Here is a 17,310-nt window from a genome sequence, read left to right as displayed (position 1 = left end):
ATTTCTCTAGTAGGTGGGTCAAAAAGGATCTTGCTGTGATTTATGTCATAGAGTGTTCTGCCTATCATTTCCTCTAAGAGTTTTATAGTGTCTGGCCTTATATTTAGGTCTTTAATCCATTTTGAGTTTACTTTTGTGCATGGTGTTAAGGAGTGTTCTAATTTCATTCTTTAACATGTAGCTCTCCAGTTTTCCCAGCACCACTTATTGAAGAGGCTGTCTTTTCTCCATTGTATATTCTTGCCTCCTTTATCAAAAATAAGGTGACCATATGTGTGTGGGTTTATCTCTGGGCTTTCTATCCTGTTCCATTGATCCATATTTCTCTTTTTGTGCCAGTACCATACTGTCTTGATTACTGTAGCTTTGTAGTATAGTGTGAAGTCAGGGAGCCTGATTCCTCCAGCTCCGTTTTTCTTTCTCAAGATTGCTTTGGCTACTCGGGGTCTTTTGTGTTTCCACACAAATTGAGAAATTTTTTGCTCTAGGCCTATGAAAATGCCATTGGTATTTAGATAGGGAATTAGATTGAATCTGTAGATAGCTTTGGGTAGTCTAGTTATTTTCACAATGTTGAGCTTTCCAATCCAAGAACATTGTATATCTCTCCATCTGTTTATATCTTCTTTAATTTCTTTCATCAGTGTCTTATAGTTTTGTGCATACAGGTCTTTTCTCTCCTTAGGTATGTTTATTCCTAGGTATTTTATTCTTTTTGTTGCAATGGTAAATGGGAGTGTTTCCTTAATTTCTCTTTCAGATTTTTCATCATTAGTGGATAGGAATGCCAGAGATTTCTGTGCATTAATTTTGTATCCTGCTACTTTACCAAATTCATTGATTAGCTCTAGTAGTTTTCTGGTATCATCTTTTGGATTCTCTATGTATTCTATCATGTCATCGGTAAAAACAGTGACAGCTTTACTTCTTCTTTCCCAATTTGTATTCCTTTTATTTCTTTTCCTTCTCTGTTTGCTGTGGCTAAAACTTCCAAAATTATGTTGAATAATAGTGGTGAGAGTGGGCAACCTTGTCTTGCTCCTGATCTTAGAGGGAATGGTTTCAGTTTTTCACCATTGAGAATGATGTTGGCTGTGGGTTTGTCATAAATGGCCTTTATTATGTTGAGGTAAGTTCCCTCTATGCCTACTTTCTGGAGGGTTTTTATCATAAATGGGTGTTGAATTTTGTCAAAAGCTCTTTCTGCATCTAGTGAGATGATCATATGGTTTTTATCCTTCAATTTTTTATTATGGTGTATCACATTGATTGATTTGCATGTATTGAAGAATCCTTGCATTCCTGGGATAAACCCCACTTGATCATGGTGTATGATCCTTTTAATGTGCTGTTGGATTCTGTTTGCTAGTATTTTGTTGAGGATTTTTGCATCTATGCTCATCAGTGATACTGGCCTGTAGTTTTCTTTCTTTGTGACATCTTTGTCTGGTTTTGGTATCAGGGTGATGGTGGCCTTGTAGAATGAGTTTGGGAGTGTTCCTCCCTCTGCTATATTTTGGAAGAGTTTGAGAAGAATAGGTGTTAGCTCTTCTCTAAATGTTTGATAGAATTCGCCTGTGAAGCCATCTGATCTTGGACTTTTGTTTGTTGGAAGCTTTATTTATTTTTTTGGCGGTACGCGGGCCTGTCACTGTTGTGGCCTCTCCTGTTGCAGAGCACAGGCTCAGGATGCGCAGGCTCAGCGGCCATGGCTCATGGGCCTAGCAGCTCCATGGCATGTGGGATCTTCCCGGACCGGGGCACGAACCCATGTCCCCTGCATCGGCAGGCGGACTCTCAACCACTGTGCCACCAGGGAAGCCCTGTTGGAAGATTTTTAATCACAGTCTCAATTTCAGTGCTTCTGATTCGTCTGTTTACATTTTCTATTTCTTCCTGGTTCAGTCTTGGAAGGTCATACCTTTCCAAGAATTTGTCCATTTCTTCCAGGTTGTCCATTTTATTGGCATTTAGTTGCTTGTAGTAATCTCTCATGATCCTTTGTAGTTCTGCAGTGTCAGTTGTTACTTCTTTTTAATTTCTAATTCTATTGAGCTGAGTCTTCTCCCTTTTTTTCTTGATGAGTATGGCTAATGGTTTATCAATTTTGTTTATCTTCTCAAAGAACCAGCTTTTAGTTTTATTGATCTTTGCTATTGTTTCCTTCATTTCTTTTTCATTTATTTCTGATCTGATATTTATGATTTCTTTCCTTCTGCTGACTTAGGGGTTTTTTGGTTTTTCGTTCTCTAATTGCCTTAGGTGTAAGTTTAGGTTGTTTATTTGAGATGGTTCTTGTTTCTTGAGGTAGGATTGTATTGCTATACACCTCCCTCTTAGAACTGCTTTTGCTGCATCCCATAGGTTTTGGATCATCGTGTTTTCATTGTCATTTGTTTCTAGGTATTTTTTGATTACCTCTTTGATTTCTTCAGTGATCTCTTGGGTATTAAGTAGTGTAGTGTTTAGCATCCATGTATTTGTATTTTTTACTGATTTTTTTCCTGGAATTGATATCTAGTCTCATAGCGGTGTGTTTGGAAAAGATACTTGATACGGTTTCAATTTTCTTAAATTTCCCGAGGCTTGATATGTGACCCAAGATATGATGTATCCTGCAGAATGTTCCATGAGCACTTGAGAAGAAAGTGTATTCTGTTCTTTTTGGATGAAATGTCCTATAAATATCAATTAAGTCCATCTTGTTTAATGTATCATTTAAAGCTTCTGTTTCCTTACTTATTTTCATTTTGGAGGATCTGTCTATTGGTGGAAGTGGGGTTTTAAAGTCCACTGTGATTGTGTTACTTTCAATTTCCCCTTTTAAGGCTGCTAGCATTTGCCTTATGTATTGAGGTGCTCCTGTGTTGGGTGCATAACTATTTACAATTATTATATCTTGTTCTTGGATTGACCCCTTGATCATTATTTAGTGTCCTTCTTTGTCTCTATAATAATCTCTATTTTAAAGTCTATTTTGTCTGATGTGAGAATTGCTACTCCAGCTTTCTTTTGATTTCCATTTTGCATGGAATATCTTCTTCCATCCCCTCACATTCAGTCTGGTGTGTCCCTAGGTCTGAAGTGGGTTTCTTGTAGACAGCATATATATGAGTCTTGTTTTTGTATCCATTCAGCCAGTCTGTGTCTTTTGGTTGGAGCATTTAATCCATTTACATTCAAGGTAGTTATCGATATGTATGTTCCTATTACCATTTTCTTAATTGTTTTGGGTTTGTTATTGTAGGTCTTTTCCTTCTCTTGTGTTTCCTGCCTAGAGAAGTTCCTTTAGCGTTTGTTGTAAAGCTGGTTTGGTGGTGCCGAATTCTCTTAGCTTTCGCTTGTCTGTAAGGGTTTTAATTTCTCTGTTGAATTTGAGTGAGATCCTTGCTGGGTAGAGTAATCTTCATTGTAGCTTCTTCCCTTTCATCACTTTAAATATGTCCTGCAACTCCATTCTGGCTTGCAGAGTTTCTGCTGAAAGATCAGCTGTTAACCTTATGGGGATTCCCTTGTGTGTTGTTTGTTGTTTTTCCCTTGCTGACTTTAAAATGTTTTCTTTGTATTTAATTTTTGATAGTTTGATTAAGATGTGTCTTGGCCTGTTTCTCCTTCGATTTATCCTGTATGGGACTCTCTGTGCTTCCTGGACTTGATTAACTATTTCATTTCCCATATTAGGGACGTTTTCAACTATAATCTCTTCAAATATTTTTCAGTCCCTTTCTTCTTCTCTTCTTCTTCTGGGACCCCTATAATTTGAATGTTGGTGTTTTATGTTGTGCCAGAGGTCTCTGAGACTGTCCTCAGTTCTTTTCATTCTTTTTTCTTTACTCTGCTCTGCATTAGTTATTTCCACTATTTTATCTTCCAGGTCACTTATCCATTCTTCTGCCTCAGTTATTCTGCTATTGATCCCTTCTAGAGTATTTTTAATTTCATTTATTGTGTTGTTCATCGTTGCTTGTTTCCTCTTTAGTTCTTCTAGGTCCTTGTTAAATGTTTCTTGCATTTTCTCTATTCTATTTCCAAGATTTTGGATCATCTTTACTATCATTATTCTGAATTCTTTTTCAGGTAGACTTCCTATTTCCTCTTCATTTGTTTGGTCTGCTGGGTTTTTACCCTTCTTCATCTGCTATGTGTTTTTCTGTCTTCTCATTTTGCTTATCTTACTGTGTTTGGGGTCTCCTTTTTGCAGGCTGCAGGTTCATAGTTCCCGTTGTTTTTGGTGTCTGTCTCCTGTGGCTAAAGTTGGTTCAGTGGGTTGTGTAGGCTTCCTGATGGAGGGGACTAGTGCTTGTGTTCTGGTGGATGAGGCTGCATCTTGTCTTTCTGGTGGGCAGGACCACATCTGGTGGTGTGTGTTGGAGTGTCTGTGACCTTATTATGATTTTAGGCAGCCTCTCTGCTAATGGGTGGGGTTGTGTTCCTGTCTTTCTAGTTGTTTGGCATAGGGTATCCAGCACTGTAGCTTGCTGGTCGTTGAGTGAGCTGGGTCTTAGCATTGAGATGGAGATCTCTGGGAGAGCTTTTGCCATTTAATATTATGTGGACTCTGTTGGACCAATGTCCTGAACTCGGCTCTCCCACCTCAGAGGCACAGGCCTGACACCCAGCTGGAGCAACAAGACCCTGTCAGCCACATGGCTCAGAAGAAAAGGGAGAAAAAAAGAAAGGAAGAAACAAAAGAAGGAAAGAAAGAGAAAGAAAGAAAGAAAGGAAGGAAGGATAAAAAAATAAAGTTATTAAAATAAAAACTGAAAAATAATTATCAAAAATTATAAAAATTAAAAAGTAATTAAAGAATACAAAAGAAAACAAACAGAAAAAAATGGACAGACAAAACCCTAGAACAAGTGGTAAAAGCAAAACTATACAGACAAAATCACACAAAGAAGTATACATATAGACACTCAGAAAAAGAGAAAAAGGAAAAATATATATATATCTTTGCTCCCAAAGTCCACCATCTCAAGTTTGGGATGATTCGTTGTCTATCCAGGTATTCCATGGATGCAGGGTACATCAAGTTGACTGTGGGGATTTAATCTGCTGCTCCTGAGGCTCCTGGGAGGGATTTCCCTTTCTCTTCTTTGTTTGCACAGCTCCTAGGGTTCAGCTTTGGATTTCGCCCCGCCTCTGCGTGTAGGTCACCTGAGGGCGTCTGTTCTTCGCTCAGACAGGATGGGGTTAAAGGAGCAGCTGATTAGGGGGCTCTGACTCACTCAGGCCAGGGGGAGGGAGGGGTATGGAACGCAGGGCGAGCCTGCGTTGGTAGAGGCCAGCATGATGTTGCAACAGCGTGAGGTGTACCATGTGTTGTCCTGGAGAAGTTGTCCCTGGATCACAGGACCCTGGCAGTGGCGGGCTGAACAGGCTCCCGGGAGGGGAGGTGTGGAGAGTGACCTGTGTTTGCACACAGGCTTCTTGTTGGCTGCAGCAGCAGCCTCAGCGTCTCATACCCGTCTCTGGGGTCGGTGCTGATAGCCACGGCTCGCGCCCATCTCTGGAGCTCGTTTCGGCAGTGCTCTGAATCCCCTCTCCTCCCGCACCCTGAAACAATGGTTTCTTGCCTCTTAGGCAGTTCCAGTCTCTTTCCCAGACTCCCTCCCAGCTAGCTGTGACGCACTAGCCCCCCTTAGGCTGTGTTCATGCAGCCAACCGCAGTCCTCTCCCTGGGATGTGACCTCCAAAGCCCGTGCCTCAGCTCCCAGCCCCCATCTGCCCCGGCTGGCGGGTGTGCAGACAACCCTCTCAGGCTGGTGAGTGCTGGTCATTACCAATCCTCTATGCGTGAATCTCTCTGCTTTGCCCTCTGCACCCCTGTTGCTGCTCTCTCCTCCATAGCTCCGAAGCTTCCCCCCCGCACCCGCCACTCCTGTCTCCACTATTGAAGGAGCTTCCTAGTGTGTGGAAACTTTTCCTCCTTCCCAGCTCCCTCCCAGAGGTGCAGGTCCCGTCCCTATTCTTTTGTCTCTGTTTTTTCTTTTGCCCTACCCAGGTATGTGGGGAGTTTCTTGCCTTTTGGGAAGTCTGAGGTCTTCTGTCAGCATTCAGTAGGTGTCCTGTAGGAGTGGTTCCACATGTAGATGTATTTTTGATGTATTTGTGGGGAGGAAGGTGATCTCCATGTCTCACTCCTCCGCCATCTTGAAGGTCTCTCTCAGTTGGGTCATTTTAAAATCCAGCCTGACAGTCCTTGCATTTTTGTTAGTGTGTTGAATCCATTTACATGTAATATAGTTATTGAAAAGGTTGGATTTAAGTCTCCCAAGTCTACTATCTTGTTGTTTAGTTTCTGTTTGTCCCATCTGCTGTATATCCCCCTGTTCCTTCTTAGCTGCCTCCTTTGGGTGATCTAGGTTTTATTATTGCTTTAGTTATATTATAAGCACTACAGTCTTCAAATTCCACAGGAGTAGAGTAATGTTCCCTCATAATTACTATAAAGCCTGGCATGCTGGACAGTTTCTGGCTCTTCTCCTGTAAACTTAGGTATACCCTATGTACCTATCTCTTAGGAGGGGTGAACTCTTGCAGAATTCTTGCAGTCCTTCCTCCAGTGATAGAATGTCACCTCCCAGATCTCAGTGCCTGGGATGCAGAAGCCTTTCCTCAGTTGTCTTTCTTCACCCTCAGACCTATGTAGCCATGCACACTTGCACCACAGAGAGGCTCTTTTATATCCTCTTCTCTGTCCCCAGTGTTTCTTGTGAGCTCTCAGTGAAGACCTGAGAGAAAGAGCCAGTGGGTGGATGTAGAGATCTTTGTGCCTCTGCATTTAAAAAATAATTAAAATTCCATCTACTTTCTTCTTACCCCTACCTATGGCAGCTTCCTCTCCCTCTCACTGCCCTGCCAAAGGCAACTGCTTTCTCTCAGCAGAGAGGCTTGTCACCATTTGCATTTCAGTTCAAGGCTAACTTGTCCCCTCAGTTTTCTAATAGACTAAAAAACTTTTATGGTTTTGTATGTTATCCAGCTAGGTTTCATTATTAGAGTGGAAGCAACATTCTCCCCAACTTTCTACATCCTAAGAAAATTTAGAAGTCAGATGATACATTTTCCGTACTTAACACAATGGTTGGCACATAATTGGTGCTCAAAAATATTTGTTGGTTGAATAATATGAATAGTTTCATCTACTAATTATGTGTCTTCAAATTATTGTTTAATTTCACCTGTGCTTAAATCCAAATATTGTTTTGGAGAGAAACAGTGAAAGAAACTAAAAAATCACTCTGTCATATCATGTCCTTGAATATGAAGGGGGAACAGAATTCTTTTGCTGTGCCGGCTATTAGTAAATAAGGGCAAGGAAGGAGAACCTTCTACATGGCAGGTCTTTATGATAATCAAAGATACTCTGGGATGATTTGTTCCAAATATGACTATGAAATCTAAGAAAGAGCAGAAGTGCTAGCATCTCCATAGTTCCTTTGCCATGGGTAATACATCTCTCCACCTTGCCTCATGTACACACACATAAAGTGCCTTAGTCATGCTTTATTTCTGGGTCTTAGTAGTGAATCTGTGGGGAATAATTGCTGTGTAACCTTATGTTGAGCTCTGATAACTACACAGACATTCCAAAGTATGAAGGTTTGGGATATATTTAGAGGTCATCTAGAGGTTATGTAATATTCCACATAATAACATCTGGAAGTGTAGTCAGGGGAAGTGATCAGATCACAGCCCTACCTCTGAAAAATAGGCTGGTTGCCAAGAGGGAGAAGATGGACTTCTTTTGTCTTGTGACCAGAACAACAATGCCTTCATGTCCTATAAAAGCAAAGACAGCCTGAAATATTATGAAATACACCTGGGTTACTAGAAATAAAAAGGCTATTATTTCTTATTGTTCTGAATCTACTACTTAATAGAGGTAGATTCTGAGCGGACTTACACAGTATATCAAAGGAAAATCACTAAAGTATGCATGTATGTGTTTAGATATATGCACATGTGTATATGTACATGTATGTATGTGTGTATGTGAGAAAGAGAGAGAAGAGAAATTGAGAAGTAAAGGCCAATTGCCAAGAGAAATTTGAAGTTTTTATCGTCCACTTACAAACGGAAACTGGGGCTGTGCCTGATAGGAAGATGAAACGTTTTGAGTTGATGAGGTTTTCCTCCAGTTACCATTGTTAGGGTGTTAGAATTTGCAGCACGTGGATCCTTCCTTTGCATGCCTGTGCTTTGGAGATATTTACATCAGTCCTCATGCATCCTGCTGGAGCTCCCTCACAATCTGATCCTGGAGATGCCGGATACCTGACCGATCTTTTCGTGAGTCTGAAGCTGTTTTATCTCAAGGCTTGAAATGCCGTCTGTAACTCAAAACTTCTTAGTCCTGCCATTTGAAAAATCGACGTGTAGGCTGACATTGGTCTGAACTCTTTAAAATCATCAAATGGTTTTAGGGCTGTTATATATTCATCTGGGTTATTTTGAGCCTCATCTACTTCTATTATTTATTTATTTTGCACAGTAAAGTTTATTCTTTACTAGCAATACGAAGAGCTAAACTTTGTATCAGGAAGTATTTATTTTACCGAGTGACCCTTATAAAAACCAAATCTGTCTCAAATTGTTTCTAAAATTGCATTGGTTAAAACCATCACAAGATGACCACTGTCTTTGGGTTAAAATTCAAGCTGAGAGTTAGCGTAATAGAGGTTAAGAGCCCAAACCCTCACGTCAGACTGGCTAGCTTCAATTCTAGGTTCTACATACTTACTCACCTGTCTGTATTTCAGTTTCCTCATCTGGAAAATGAGGATAATGATAGCATCCACCTCATACATTTGTCAAGAGTATTAAAGAAGCTAATTTACCTAAACCTGTTCAAAAAGTGCCTGGCACACAAGAAGTGTTTAATGAATGGTAACTAATTTTAACATTGACACAGAACAAAATGTGGTTGGATCCTCACTTGACTTTTACTTTAGTATGTGTCAGGGACTGTTCTGGATTTCCCCATACATAATTTTGTCCAATATTCATAACAATCCTATGGAGAGGTATTACCCTGATTTTCAGACAGTAAAAAGTAGGTACTTCATCATCATAAACATCATCATTATCATCATAATCCTATTCTTCTTAATCATGTATTATCCCAATTCTATAGAGCAAGTAATCCCTTCACATGAACTTGATAATGTAAACACAGGACATCAAGCTGGAGAGAGAAAGAAAGAGAGAGAGAATGAGAATGAGGATATCTGTTAATAGGAGTTGAGATAAGAGACAGGCCATTTAGTTTTCTAATCTTGGTTTCAATATCTTCTAGAGACACAGCAGTACTAAAATTTCTCTTAATTTACCCTGTGTCCTTGTAATGTATTCCCTCTTTGTTTAAAGTAACTTTTTCCATGTACATTACAAAGTCCTAACTGCTACTGCAGTTAGAATGGGCCAATTCAGAGGAGTAAAGTCTCAGAGTTGGTGTGACAGATGGTCTTTGAACAAGGAATTAGTTTTGTTGTGGGGAAGACGAGACAGATGCCAGCTCTGCATACCAAAGTGTACTTAAAGGGACAGCCTATTTGAACCTCAAGAGATGCTATTCATCTTTCATCACTTAATTCAATGGATGATAGAGGTCTGATCACTTTATATTTACACATCTAGCAGTTGCTACTGAAAAAAATTCTACCCATAATATTGAAAACTTACTCCAAGTGGACTTGCAGCCTCCACTTTTAGACATGAAGTTTTATGTCTATCTCCCCGGAATATTTTGCTGCATGACTAATTCACATGCCTGTTAGGTGGGCCACATGCTGTTGAGATAGATAAATGCTGAGATGAATACACAGAATTGATAAGGTCTCAGAGAGAATCATACTAATGCTTGAAGAAGCCCAGGGTACCCAGGGCACTGAGGCCATTCTCCAGGTTGGCTGGGATAATGAGTGTTGTAACTGTAAATGTTCTGTCCGTATTTACCAAACTCACATTCCTCACCACTATTCCCATTCCCTTGTTCTGCTTGGTCCTGTACAAAGTATTCTCAAATTTTATGTCAGGGAAAGAGTCAAGATCTACACTTCTGTATGGAAAGTCATACTCTAAACTGGATACTAGTTTCTTCAATAATTTTTGGTGGCTCAAAACGAAGTCATACTCTTTTGACCTTTCCCTTTTCTCTCATGCCACCCGTTTTATCTCTTCCCTTTTTCTAGTTTTCTTTTCTTTGCATATATATGTAAAACTCCAAATGAACAAAATTGATTCGATGTGAGTTTTGAATTCTGAATGTAAAAAGTCTTACTCTTAAACTCTGTGATACGGAAAAATGTGAGGTTATTTAGTTATATAGATACAAATAGGCTAACAGAGTCAGTTAAGAAAACAATGTAAGCTTATTTTTTAATGCAGCACACACATATATAGTTTGCATTAAAAATACATAGATAAAAACATAGATAAAAAGTGCAACACAACGGCTTCATCCCCAGCTATAATCCCTTCATACATAAAACTATGCATAGATATTATCAAGCATCTCAGATCTCAGGAAATATAAAATCTATGAGTTATTATTGTAAAAAAAAAGAATCTACTTGATAATGAGATCTAGAGTATCTACAGCTGTTTTTTAAATAAAAATCTCAGAAATGAAAAAAATAGGGTAAAAAGGCTAGCACTGAATTATTTAAATACAGAACTAAAGTTAAACATCTGTAGCAGCTATTGTTATAGGACAGAATTTATATACTATAAACATAAAATATTTTAAACATAATGATATAGGTATCAAGTGGGACAGAAGAAAGAAAGAAGGAATAATATATAATTGTACTAATTTCTCACCTATCACAGATGGTAATTAATAGAAATTCTGAAGTTGAAAAAATACTTCAAAAACTATGACTCTAACATCTCAATTTTAGTGTACATGTAATAAATAGAAATATATTTTAGGAAATATCTCTCGTGATATAAAAAGACTTTTAAAGTACAATAATTCCCTTGGTGCACTTCATTTTTAAAAATAACCTTTTCCCTTTAGAATAGCTATAGATTTACAGAAAAATAGTGAAGATAAGGCAGAGAGTTCTCATCTACCCACATAGCCAATTTCCCCTATTATTATCATCTTATATTGGTATGGTTCATTTGTCAATATTGATAACTGTTATTAACTAAAGTTCATACTTTGATTCCTGAGTTAAAATTCCTTAACTTTCACCCAATGTCTTATTTTACTACAGGATATCACGTTACATTTAGTGAGCATGTCTCCTTAGGCCCGCCTTGGTCCTGACAGTTTCTCAGACTTCCCTCCTTTTTGATGACCTTGACAGTTTTGATGAGTACAGGTCAGGTATTTCATAGAATGTCCCTCAGCTGGGATTTATTTAATGTATTTTCATGGCTGGACTGGGGTTATGGGTTTTGGGGTGGAAGATCACAAGGGTAAAGTGTCATTTTCATCACATTGTATCAAGGGTCCATATTGTCAACATGATTTATCACTGTTAACTTTAATCACCTGGCTGAGGTCATGGTTGTCAGGTTTCTCCACTGTAAAGTTATTATTTTTACCACTTCTCATACTTTACTCTTCAAAGGGGAGAGCAAACATAAGAGTTGGAAGTTATGTTTCACCTTTTTGAGGGTGAAGTATTTATTTAGAATTTAGAATTTATTTATTTAGAATTTTATTTATTTATTTATTTAGAATTCTTCTGCAGAGATTTCTTTGTTCTCCTTATCTATCTGTCATCTATTTCTCTATGTAAATCAGCATGGTGAATGGTATTTATTTTACAGTTTGGGTTATAATCCAATACAACTTTACTTATTTTGTTGCTTAAATCATTTCAGCTTTGGCCACTGGAACTCTTTCAGTTGGCTAATGTATCCCTTGGATATACCCCCATCATTGTGGGGGTTTTGGGGGGGAACACTTTCTTACTTTCTGGCACTACAAAATGCTCCTGGATCATCTTGGATATTTCCTGCCCTGGACCTAAAATCGGTCATTTCTCTAAAGAGCCGTGGTTCCTTTTATTAGAGAATGGCTTTAGAAACCAAGATCTGGACATGAGCTTGTTGCAACTGTAACATCTTTGCTTCTAGGCCTTCTCAGCTGACCAGCACAAGGAAATATTTGTGTGTACACTAAGCATTTTGCCTTATTTCATTTTTTTGTTACAGTAAAAATAAATTTAACATATTAAATTAAGGAAAATATGCATAACTCAACCCACATACCTTAGCATTTTAAATTTATCTTTATTGATCCCTTTATCTGTACATATGTATACAGATAATTCTGGAATGGTATACTCCTAATATTACTGATCATTATTTTTGAGTGATAAGATGTTGTGTTTTATTTGACTTTCTTCTTTATAATTTTATATATGCATTAAATTTTTAATGATGTGACGATATTAAAAATAAAGTCACTTTTTAAAAAAGGAAGAAGGAAGGAAGGAGAGAGGGAGGCAAGGAAGGAGGGAAAGAAAAGAAAGGAAGGAAAGGAAAAAGAAAAGAAAGTTTAGAAAGATTTCTGACACTGAAGTCACAGTCATTCACACATGTGACCTGATCAGACCTATCTCTCCTAGCTTTCGCTATTTCATTACCTGCCCTGAAAGAGTTGAAAAATCTATTACTTTTTATTTATTGACCTGCGTATGACAGGAAAGTGTTAACATTCATAATAACTGTTTTTTTTCAATACTGCTTCCTACTGTAATATTTTTGAAGGCGTATTTAGTAACAATTAGGGTTCCAAATTTTAAAGTTGAAATTTAACCCATGGTATAGTGCAAGTGACTAAACTTAAATAAGTGTCAGATAAAAAGTTATCTCCTGTCACACACACTTCAACTCAGAAGTCACAATTTCAACTCAGATCTTTTTTCTCCAAGAGAGTTCAATCTGTGTACCTATAGACATGGACAGCTATGTCACAAATTAGGCTAAGCCCTTTTGGCTTTCATTTTGAGAAGTGTCTTGATTTCAGAAACATTAAAATGTGGAGAAGGAATAAGGTGAATCTTAGAATCAAGACACTGTGGTATTTATTGTTTTCAGCCAAACACAGAACTAAATTATAAACTAGGGACAGCTGTATAGATTGGAGACTTCTGCCTATGCAGCAAAGACAAACAGACAAAACACTTCTTTCCCCTTAGCATAGTGTTCTAATAGCCGATACTTTCTATTTATTCATTCCCTGTATCTATAATTCATTGATCATCTAAATTCTTCATAGTGAATTAAAAGCAACCTAATAAAAACCCTATGGGATATATCTTGAGAGAAAAATTTATCAATTTACTGTTAATATAAGCTTTTGTATTTTAGTGACTTAAAAATTGACGATTTATATGAACCACATTTGGAAAAATCCCCTCAAAAAAAGGGTAATCAAAGAAATTGAAGAAAGAAAGTCTTGAAATCAAATAAGTTAGAGTTCTGCCTAAATATTCATACTTCCATTTCTCAAGATAAAGCAACTAAGACTTCAAGAATAATTTTCTACATTCATGGCAAAGTCAGACCTGAAATCCACATTTCCTGTCTCTCCTAATGTCTTAATCTCACACTTCCTATGTCATCCTAACACAGTGCATCTTATTCCTTGACCTATAACAGATGACTAAAACTGCACAGTAAATAACTCAGCCTGTTATTGAGAGCAGACATTCATACAGTTGGTCAAGAACAGCTTATCATCCGTAGGATAACACATGAGACATCCAATTTGCCAATAGCCCCCATGATCCCTGCCCCATCCTTCCTGGCTTGTCTCTGAACCTGTTCCCCCCTTAGAGCTACTTCTATGTATACGTGTGGACTGGGAAATAGAATAAATTTTCTGGTTTAATTAAAACAACAACATTGTACGTACTATCAAGAAAAAATATTATTTTGACCTAAAAGTTTCCTTCTGGGAGCCCGGGAGAGACGATTATGGAATGTTCTGCATTCTAAAGGCTATGTTTGTTTTCAGTACATTTTAAGTGGAATATTTTTCACCCTTCTGAGTAGGGCAGACAAAGGCTTTAACTAAACAAATGTCACATGGGAACTCTTGCCCCCAAAGCCTTTATTGGCCCTAATTAGCAGATCCAGCTGTAGACTCTATCAATATTAGATGGTCTGTTTATTGTGTCCATTTATATCACACTCATCAGGGAGCATGTGGAAAGCACCCAGGAATTATCAGCTTTAATTAAAACTAGTTCAGTTGGTGGAGAAAATATGCCATGCAAAAATGGGTCAGGTAAAAGAGGAAGATTTAAAAAAAAAAAGGAAGAAACAGTTGTAGCATACACGGACTATTATTACCAAGGCTTCTTTAAAAAAACTAAAGGAGGATATTTGATGAGCTGAGTCTCAGCAACTGCCTGAGAGAAGCATAGTCATTTCAGGCCAGGCTGAATTACACAGACAGGGGGCCCTGAGTCAGGATGTTTCCTTCCCCTGCCCAGGGTCCCTGAGTAACTGCCAAGGCTCCACTAGGTTTCTCTCTAAGAAACCTAGAAAGAAAGGAAGGAAGGAGGAGTGGCACATTCATTTAGGCATATTCATTGAATTCATCATTGAAGGAATTATATAACGCTAGATCTAGAATCTCCTAGAAGGTTATTTTATGTATCTCAAATACAATATTTAACAAAATTACTATTACTTATTCAATTTCTGCTGTGCATTTATATTTTATTCTTATCCTAACAACTCAGCACTGGTATTTTGAATTTTCCAGATAAAATATCTGAGGTTCAATAATATTAAGTCCTTTCCAAATGTCATAGAGTTAGTACACAATAGAACCAGGATCTAAACATCCGTCTGATCCCAAAGCTGAGATACCTTTCTCTATATTATAGGACTTCTATATCAGTCAAAAGAATTTAATATTTTGGCCAATAGCTTATTTACATGGGTAAATGAGCTGTAGCTTTGAAGACCAGCAAAGTTGAGTTTAAACTCTTTCCCATTTTCTTAACTTCTCTAAGCCTCAGTTTCTTCATTCATCAGATCAGGATAATAAATACTTCTTGAAAACTGGATTACAGGGTATAAACTTTGTGAAAAGATTTTTGGCTTGTGGAAAATGCTTGATAAATACTTTTTCACATCTTATTCTCACTTACATTCCACCATGATCCTATTTTGGAAGACACTTTGAGACAGAGGGTTCTTCCTATCATTTTGGAGTGTCACTGGGCTTGCTAACATGCAGCCCCTTTGAAGGATAAGATATATTGTCATTCACTTTTAGTGCTCTACAGAAATAATAAGCCTTCTTTATTTGCTCTATTTCCCAAGGAAACAATTCATAGAGGTGTGTCTCTTCAGTATAAAAATTGTGAAATTTGAAAGAATGATCGGCCAATAATGGGAAAACTGTAAAGGTTTAGAGTAGGCTTCTCAAACTTCCAGTGAAGCCCCCTTAAAGGCGTGGCAGAATGACCTTGTATCTCTATGTGGTTTGAATGCTCTAATATAGATTTAAATGCTTCTTTACATCTTATTTAAAGGATATTGTTTTATCTTTAAAATAGTACAGTTTTGTCATCCTTAATATATATGCTTTTTTTTTTTTTTCCGGTACGCGGGCCTCTCACTGTTGTGGCCTCTCCCGCTGCGGAGCACAGGCTCCAGACGCGCAGGCTCAGCGGCCATGGCTCACGGGCCCAGCCGCTCTGCGGCATGTGGGATCTTCCCGGACCGGGGCACGAGCCCGTGTCCCCTGCATCAGCAGGCGGACTCCCAACCACTGTGCCACCAGGGAAGCCCAATATATATAATTTTTTAATTGAAAAAAATCATAAAATTATTAAGTCTGCTCCCCTCCCTGTCACCTTTTCAAGTCATCCAATCACATCCATGCTCCATAAGATGTGTCACCTTTATCTTGTGCCTCTTCATGCTTCATGGAAACATCCCTAAGAAGTTCAGGGGAAATTTGATATTCAGTCTAAGAAGTTCAAGTTTAGAAAGTATTTCAACCAAGGTAGAAATAAACCAAATAAGAATTTTTGCCTTCTAGGAACTATTTCTGAGGTGATTGTCATGAGAATAAGTTCCTTTTTGGCATTAGACCTAACAGTCTGATAGTAGTCCCTGAGGGGCCAATTATTCCTGGATGAGGACAGCAGAGAAGCAAGAGAAAAATAATTCAGGTTCTACACCAATGATGTATTTTTCTATGAAGTTCATTGTTTATATACAAGAATACTAAACATTAACTGCCTCACCTAACTTACTTTTCAAGTGGAAGCAAGATTTAATGAGCAATAATGACAAGTCATAGTTTGGGGTCTTCCAGTGTTATAGCCTGTTCCATTTCCAGGTTTACTTTTAAAGGTGGATCCTGTGGTCTGTTACTTAGATCCCTTGATTCAGGCCTGAAGCCCTCAGTCCCCCAGTTTCCCCAGCTGCAGTGAGTGTTGCCTGGTTAGGGTGATCATTTAAGTCCCTCTCCAGAAATTCCCCTCTAAGGGTACCACCTGGCCCAAAGTCAGGCCTGATTCCCTTGCCTCTATCCAGAATATCCCTGAAGGGCCATCTCAACTCCCCAGCTCCCAGGCAGACGTTCTATTACTGCTGCAACACAAGTCAACTTTTCTTCTTATCCAGTCCAACTTCCCTCATCCCTTTGCTGGTGTCATTCTTACAAACAAGTCTTTACACTAGAGTCTGTGTACAGAGGAACCCAGCCTACGACAGCCTCTCACACTAGCAAGTTAACTGCCTTCAATTCTCCGTACACGGTGATTTCCCAAGTTTCATTAGACACCATCTCTGAATTTAAATGTGCAAGTAAAATAACTCCGTGAATCTGAAACATCTCTGGCATGTGGATATGTAACTGTAGTCAACAATGTGATTATCTCTAATTCTACTAGTTTTAGTGAGAGCAACTATTATGCTTCAGGCACTAAATTGTTTGAATGTACGTATTTGGTTTCATTTGATTTTCACAACAACCATAGGGTGTAAGTATTATTCTATCTATTTAGGAAATGAAGAACTGAAATTTATTCACTTGGTTAAAGTCATAGCGTTAGTACATCTTGAAGTCACAATTTCAACTCAGATCTTCTTTCTCCAAGTCTACCTGCAACCAGTCTACCTGCGACCCTTTGTGCTGTTCACAAATATTTCCAGCTCTCTATCTTCTGAACACGAGGCAGAATAGACTTCCCTGCCCTCCTGACGTTAGGCTTGCCCATGCCACTTGCTTTGGCTAATGAAATGGGAGCAGAAGAGCTGGTGGCTTTTTGCTTTACTTCCCTCTCCTGCCACAGGGAGCAGTGACATTCC

This window comes from Orcinus orca, chromosome 8, assembly GCF_937001465.1.
Source record: "Orcinus orca chromosome 8, mOrcOrc1.1, whole genome shotgun sequence".
Classification (NCBI taxonomy): Eukaryota; Metazoa; Chordata; class Mammalia; order Artiodactyla; family Delphinidae; genus Orcinus; species Orcinus orca.
Note: the sequence above shows the minus strand (reverse complement) of the source record.